Source organism: Lissotriton vulgaris, unplaced genomic scaffold (assembly GCF_964263255.1).
Source record: "Lissotriton vulgaris unplaced genomic scaffold, aLisVul1.2 SCAFFOLD_586, whole genome shotgun sequence".
Lineage (NCBI taxonomy): Eukaryota > Metazoa > Chordata > Amphibia > Caudata > Salamandridae > Lissotriton > Lissotriton vulgaris.
Window position 1 is genome coordinate 945,967 of NW_028250360.1, and position 8,238 is coordinate 954,204.

The following is an 8,238-nucleotide window of genomic DNA, read 5'->3' on the forward strand; positions in this document are numbered from 1 at the left end:
ACATATATGGTCATTTTTGGAACACAGCCAACTCATGGGAGGAGTTACAACACCACTGGTCAGTTTGGAGGGTCATTCCTAAGTGATGACTGTCCACTAGTACAAAGGGTTTAACTGCGCATGCGCGTGCTTGACCAATACTAAAAATAGCCGGTTGCTGGGCAAATTCAAGTGGTCAGTGGTACAGAGAAAGGACAATGGGTATGCTGACCACGAGGCGACGCATTCATATAAAATGGCCGCCAGTGTGTTCAAAATGGCTCCTGAACACCATAGTCAAGTTAAGGGGAAATACGTGTAGCAAAGCTTAACGCTAACCCGATCACTGTCAAATTACGACAGACGACCCTTTTAGCGTTCAGCTGAAGCTACCTCATAGTGGACATAATCAGAGTATTCATCTTCAATATCAATGGACATAATTTTCGCTACTTCTCTATGAATCATTTGTTCATTTTTTACAATAGTTCGTTTGGACAGGATACAAGCAGAAAGACACATGGAACGTAACATAGGGCCACATTGGATGCAGAGACATAGGAAGAATAATATCCCAATTATTACACATAAAATTGTCAGCTACTTCCAACCCCAAGTACTAAGTAACGTCCAAAACCACCCCGAAAGTGACCAAGTACCATTATCAGGATGTATCTCAGCAGCTATCTTGTGTAATCATATACGGAAGGTGAATTATCTGGCACGTATACACAGCTACGACGCATTCATATAAAATGGCCGCCAGTGTGTTCAAAATGGCTCCTGAACACCATAGTCAAGTTAAGGGGAAATACATGTAGCAAAGCTTAACGCTAACCCGATCACTGTCAAATTACGACAATGGTTGTAGCAACCTGAAATAAGTCTTTCCCCCTACCAGATCTTCACGAACTTAGAGAGTTGTTCTCAAGAACATAGCAGCATTGAACAACATAGGCTCAGTCCAACTCTGTGTCCGCTACATCTATAAATATGAATAGCCCTGTGGATCTGCAGAAACTATTTTCAATGTATGTACACCCACGGTTTGCACAAACCAGTTTAGAATTTGATTAATAAATAAAAAAATAATCTCCGAATGTCTTTTAGTCACATCTGTCAATATGTCAACACCACCCAGTTCATTGTGTATGTTCATCAACTTAATGAAATGCCCACATTTACGTTTCTCTCAAATAGATACCCATTTCACTTATTTCTTCTGATATTTAAATGATGAATGCCAATGAAATTTCAGATAAGAAGCTGCATCTGAGGCTTTGGCTTTCAGTGTATTGCGAATATCATTGTGCCTTTCTTTTAAGGTAGGTAAAATGCTACTTGAAAGGAGGTAGGTCGCAGTATCATATGATCCGAGATGGAAGTCTACATAAATAATCAATTGATGGTTTTATAATGTCTGGGAAAATATAATTTTGTCTTCTACAGTCTTGTACCATACTGGCATAATGATTTGGGGAGAGGTTGTGGCCAAACGGCTAGGGCGGTCGAGTTCAAATCTGGGAACCGGGCCCGAGCCTCGGCAATGACTCTCAACATCCTGTGATTCTGGGAAAATCACTTAATCTCCCCTTGCCTAACAATGAATTAGTCATTGTGTAACACAACTGGTGCTCATGTAAAGCGCTCTGATACCCAATACCTTCTGGTCAAGATTGCGCTATATAAAATTCTCCCCCCACCCCAACCCCCCCGCCCCCCCCCCTCCCCCCGCTCCCAAAAAATAATGTTCCATCTCATTGTAAAAAATGGTAAATCTTTCAAGTGGAGCAATTTAGAGCAAACTGGCATTTATTAAATATATTAACCAATTCAGACCTGCTTTAATTTAAATGGGTTAAATGGCTATTTGATTATGTAGACAGAGTCCAACACTACTGGTGTTTCTTCTATTGCAAACTGTACCACCTTGTACAATCACACGCTCAAGCTGCTGACACACGCACACTGTGCCCACAGTAGGCCAACACCGAAACCCCCCAGCTCCCTCCGCCGCCCCCCTCCCCCATCCCACTCATCAGTTCACTCTGGAAACACTGTATAATCGGCACTTAATACTGATTAATGCCCAACTCTGCAGTCAGGCGCGCAGCAGACACAGCTGACTTTTCTATCAGCTGTAATTGCAATGCTATTTTTTTAAATATATTGGCCCACCCCAGCCACTTACATTAAGTTGGAACCCTTACTTACTTAATTTCACTCTTTATTCAGGTTATATTTTTCCAATAGATGCATTTTCTGTGTAACGACCACTTCATCAGTTTAGAGATAATGTTATCAAATAATCGTCATCGGTGTTTCTCTTGTTATACAAAACTCCTATTTCCAAGCAGTGATTTGGTAATATTACTATCTGAGGTCATTGCTTGGTGTGCAAATTGCTCCTTCTTCGATGGAATGAATATAGCTTTTGCTTGTTATATCTGACATGCAAGTAAAATAATTTTCATCTCACTAGCTGTGCAATTTTCAATGTATATCACCCAAACATAATCTTACTATATAAATATGCTTCATTCTCTCCAACCTGTTTGTCCGTGCTGTCAGTCTTAGTGTGGGAGTGGTCCCGCTGGCCTAGATGTCTGCTTGGTTGTGTTTATGATTAAACAAACCCGACAGCCTTCTTGTCTGACTCCCTTTTTACTTCCTTTCAATCACAAGTTTTTTTCTTAGCTGTCTTATTTCCAGTGGTTCAATTTCACATACTTCCTCTCTTTTGTTGTTCCTTGCAAACCTCTGGACTTGTACTGATTTCTTATTTTTTTGTAAGTCACCAATTTCACACATATGCTTAAGAAATCCATATCTGGGTATTAAGATCCTTACCTCTGTTAAAGAGATCGTTAAGGTTAATTAGGGCGATATTATTTGGGGAGTAAAACGCTCACTTGAAAGGTGGGAGAATCTCCATCTTTCATTTGTGGGCAGAGCTAACGTCCTGAAAATGAATGTCTTACCGCAAGTTATGTATTTTTTAAGGGCAGTGCCCCTGGAGGTATCCTATAAACAAATTCAATATTAACAATCTCTCTGTACTAGGTTTATGTGGGCTCCGGGGAAACCTTGTAGGGCTGCCGGATATATGACTCTTCCTCGAGAAAGAGGATGGTCTATACCCGACTTTGCTTTGTATTAATATTCCTGTATTTTGGTTAATGCACGTATTTTACTTACCGGAGAAGAGATTAGTAATCTGGCCGAAACCCCCTCAATTTATCAGATAATTCTAGGGTCAGAGGTCAAGCAATGCCTATTCAAAATAGTGGACAGCAGTTATCTTAAAAGAACGCACTTTAAGGTATTAAATGCTGTATTTAAAGTCTGGAAGACTGTACGGAAAGCTTTGAGATTCCAGTACTTTCCATGTATACCCCCACTAATGCTACGGGAGTGCTGCCCCCGATCTTCTGGGATCAGGTGGCTTTAGGCTGGAGAAGGAAGGGGATTACCCGACTTGGCGACTTATATCGTGATGATGGGTGATTATACCTATTTGCGGAGTTGGCGGATAAATTCCATCTACCCACAACTCAATTTTTTAAATACTTACATTATCTGCATTATGAAGTTTAAAATTGTAGAATCTATTAGACCGCAGAGAAATATCGGGGTAATTTATAAAACATTGTTAGAGGGTAGAACGGATGATCTAGAAAAAAATATAATATGAGATGGAGAACTTGGATAGGGAACCCCGAAATCTCATTGGAAAAATCCATTGATTTGGCAGGGAGGATTTTCTGTGCAGCTAAACTTAAAAGTCAACATTATAAAATGTTATTCAATTTATATCATACTCCTCTTAAAATGATGAAGTGGGTGGTTAGCATGATGGAAGGATAGTGCAGACATTATGCACGTGTTTTTTGCGTGTGCGGTATTGGACCCTCTGATAGAATCTATAAAGAGGTTTTTGTTAGAAATAACCGGGGATTCTGTTAAAATCTCTCAATCTATGATGTTGCTTGGTATTGGGGAGGATCTCCGCCAGGGGCAGATACTATATAAACACCGTTATCTCATTTTTATGGCCACGGCGGTTGCTCGTTGGGCAATTGCCTCACCCTGGCTACAGCAAGAGGCAACCGCCATTTGAGAAGCCAAGTTTCTCAATATGTACACTATGGAATACAGTTTATATGCTGTTAAAGGATGTAGAAAAAGGAAATTAGGGTTAAGGATTTGGGGGTGGTGAGGGAGAATAGGGAGGGGTAATTAAGTTTAATATGTATGTTATAGTTTGTATGTCATGTTAATTTGATGTCGAGGGCATTGGTTAGGATTGGGGCTTAAAATGCACAATGATGGATGTCTTGATATATGTGTTCTGTTATGTATTACTTATTTTGCTGCTATGGAATTCTATTAAAAAAAAGAACTTTTTCCAATAAGAAATGTATGGTTGTTTTCCAAATTAGCATGCTAAGTCCTATTGTTGAGTAAGACTCTTGGGTTCATGGTATCATCAATGCCCATTTATAATGTGTTTTTTTGTAATACTTTCTTTTTACTATCAACACCTCTTTGAATCTAATTACCGACTTCCAGTATCTGAAATATTACCCAAGTGATACTGTGGTTTGACGCCAGAAATGTGTACCTGCTCGTAATTGCATATTTGTGATTCTTGCTTTGCCTTTGTTTTCTGTCCACACTGCATGTGGAATCTAGACAGAGCGGAAAATCTACAGGTATGGGTTTAGCAGATAGTTAGATTTGAATTATTTCTCTGGATTTCCTTTCTGTATTCAAAACCTTACCTTACTACATAAACCCTTTCAGGCAGAGTTTCTTGCACTTTCCCACAGTGCATGAGGCTTTTACCCCAGTGTCAACTCGGTGTATGTTTTGAGTGCATATAAATGTAGTGTATAAAATGCAACAGTTTGCAAATTTACAAAAGGATACAGATCTGTAGGGGCTAAATTCATTTGCTTCATATTACCCTCAACTCCCCCAAATGCAGTCCTTGGGGGCAAATTCTAATCCCCTGTGTGGCACTTATAACTGTAGACACCCTACAGTTTTGCCTGGTACTTGTTTTACCTTTTGTTAAGACTAAATGATAGTGATCTTTACATTAGTACGTGAAAGGTAAGTATATAAAGTAAATGTAGTATCAAAGTGTGCTTTAGCTACGGTGGGAAAGATTTTATAGCAATGTTTGCTCTGTTCTGAGTGTTGAGAATTGTAACAAAGAGGGAAAATGCACGTTGAATATTGCCATGATTGTTCATGTCATAATTCTATTCCCCAAAGAAAGATTATAATTTAGATATTAATTTTTAAAGTAGAGAAACTGAACTATATACACTCCATTATCAAAAATAATTTGTTTTAAAAAGTCTTAATGTCTAATATTAGTTTTTTGATTTCCTCTTGTTATTACAGACTTCAGAAATGATTTCTACATGGATCGCTCCAGTTCATCACGAAGAGCTCAAATATTTATAGTAGTAGTAAATGAGAGAAATGCCTTTTAGGAACAGAAAAATATATACTTTTTAACGTATTTCTTTATTGGGTTTCATGGAACATGTACCTTCCACAAAGATTAATGCAAACCTTTAGCTATAACAAGCATGACTGTGTTAAAGAAGCCCCCTCCCTTCCTGCCAATATACCATTGTAATACAGACTGGCCTAGTAGGGGTTTTCCCCGCCCAAAGAGTGATGTGCACATCCCATTTAGCAGTTTATTAACCTTATACCATACATATTCCTTCAATTATTCGTGAGTTTTCCTCTGAGTATGCCCGTATGTGGTGCTTCTTCTCATCATGAGGGCACTTTTAATCACTCCCAACCCCCTGTTGCGTAGGTGATGATATGTTTTCTTTCTCTCCGTTCTGTTCACTGAAGGCAGTGAGTAATTCTTCCCATGTTTCCAGGTTCTCCACTACCTTATCTTCCCTACCTAACATCCTTTTGTGAATCTCTTCCGCTACTACCCATTCCATCATGTCCCTTGCTTAGAGTGTGTCTCCCAGGACCCTCGTTCGCAGCTGGCCCATGGCCTTTTTGCTAACATCAGCGCTAGGTATAGAAATTTGAGGTGCATCTTCCCTTATTTCGACTTTTGAGGATTCCAAACATACAGTGCCACAGTGTAAGTTCAGGGACACCCCCAGTCACCCTCTGGAGGTGAAGCACAAACGCCCACCAATATGTCAGTACAGTGGGACAACTCCAAGCCAGATGAAGGAAAGCCACGCCCCCACTGTATGTTTGGAATCCCAGCCCTGTCCTCCTAATCTCCCTTAAGTATATCCAAAACCACTCGACTTCTCCATCCCGCCAACACCAGTGCGATTAGTAGGCTTTTGAACGTCTGAGACGTCTCTTGAGGTAGCAGGCTCAGTGAATTTTGGACTGCATACAGGCACCTAGGCACAAAGATCATCTTTGCAATGGCCACCTTTCCCATCATGAACAGGGGCAATGAGGTCCAAAAGCATATTGATGAACGCAGCGCTTCAATCACCCTTCTCACAATATACTTATGTTGCTGTTTGGGCTTCCCAGCTACTCTTATCCCCAAGTATCTAACGTTTGTTAGTTCCCTTTGAAGCCCAAGGTCTGGGAAGTGTTCTCTGGGTCATCCTGCCAGTCCAACCAGGGGGAAAAGGATGGGCTTTTGTGAACAGAAATATTTTAACACACTTAGATTTTCTGTAATAGTCAAATTATTGAACCTAACTATGTTTATTCTTGCATCTACTGTAAATGTTGAATACTATCTATATTTATATATCTGTATTCATTAATGTACAAAATCATGTTGAACGTTTTTTTTTACCTTTGCTAGGTGTACATTAAGCAGAAATTGATTTGTTGAAAACCTTTGGTTTAAACCAACTGTGCCTATAATAATTATTGTAATTTAGAATACTCCCTAAATCATTCTCAAATTGATATGCATTGTATTTAGTCAAACATGCCTGTTGATAAAATAAAAAGAGAACTGGTTAGTGGAATGATTGTCAGATGTTATGATTTGCTTTACTATAAACTTAATTTTAGAGGTGCAACAGTGAAGGTGAGATACTGTCTGTTCTATAAAGGTAGTAGTATGTTCATATTCGTTGAGAAATGTATTCACTTTGAGAGAGAACACTGGTTCAAAATATCAAATCCCGAATTCCTTTGACTCGCTCGACAGCTGGGAAATATACAGATCTAAGAAAGTCTCCAGTACTTCAAGGAAGAACATTCCCACCGCCTTCGTACGTCTGTAAATAGGTTTATTGCATTGTTTTCACCAGTATTCACTGGTAGTCGAGGATCTGGAATATGTTCTTGTATCTTCTCAGTTTTATATTTGTTCCTCCAATACGCCTTTCATTAACAAGCATTCGCAAACCCAATATGTCTCACCTAAGTAAGGGCTATTACTTTGTCAATGGCTTTTACTCATGTTGTAAAACAGCACCGCTGCTGTCCAGTATGTCTAAAAGTTATTTTTTTAAAAGCTGTAAGACTCAGGCAGTACAGACTGCTTCATAGACCTTCTTTTCTTATGGCGGGTGGGGGTGCTTAACACAGACAATATGTAATGGGCAACACTGATAACAAGAGCGAGGGTGAGAGGTAAAGGGCAACAGGACAACAATAAAGTGCACTGACACTTTGTTTTCTGAAGGCCTGTGGGTAACATGGACAACAGGAGGGTGGAGCGGGAAGAAGCAATAAGGACAACGAAGGAGGAGTGGGAAGTAACATAAAGAACAGGAGGTGGAATTTAAAAAAGCAGCACAAACAAGGACGACAGGAGAAGAAGAAAAAATAAAAATAACTCAAACACAGTGCGGTCAGCAGAAGGACAGCGATCAAGCTGAAGCACTCAGTACTTTGGCCATGCTGCAGCCGAAAGAAGAGGAAATGAAGTTGGCATGCGCTGGCCAACTAGAATGGTAGCAAATAGGAGTGACGATGAAGCCGGTAAAAGGTAGGCAATGAGCGGGGCGTAAGCACCTTACTGTATACAATATCTCTTGCAAGTGAGCATGCATGAATTGTCACAGACGAGACCTAAAAAGCGGTTACATTCAACAAATAGAGGCAGTTTGAAAATTGTGATGTAACGCTGTATACGTGTTTTGCAAGGTAAGGGTGACTGCATGAACCAACACACCATACCTCTGTTCACGTTTGTGTGTGGCAGTCTATAAATAACAAATATCGGCTCACACACTGGCCCTCCTGACAATGCCAGACTATCCTATAAGCATGACT

The 8,238-nt window shown here is 39.9% G+C and overlaps 1 protein-coding gene across 1 annotated transcript in view; it reads left to right on the forward strand.

Moving 5' to 3' along the window:
* The window catches only part of LOC147663283 (transmembrane protein 128-like), a 163,983-nt gene extending 157,000 nt beyond the window's left edge, over positions 1–6,983 (forward strand). The window contains exon 5 of the mRNA XM_086950563.1: positions 5,395–6,983. The gene's annotated coding sequence lies outside the window, so the exon portion shown is untranslated. The remainder of the gene's footprint in view (positions 1–5,394) is intronic.
* The last annotated feature ends 1,255 nt before the right edge of the window (positions 6,984–8,238 follow it).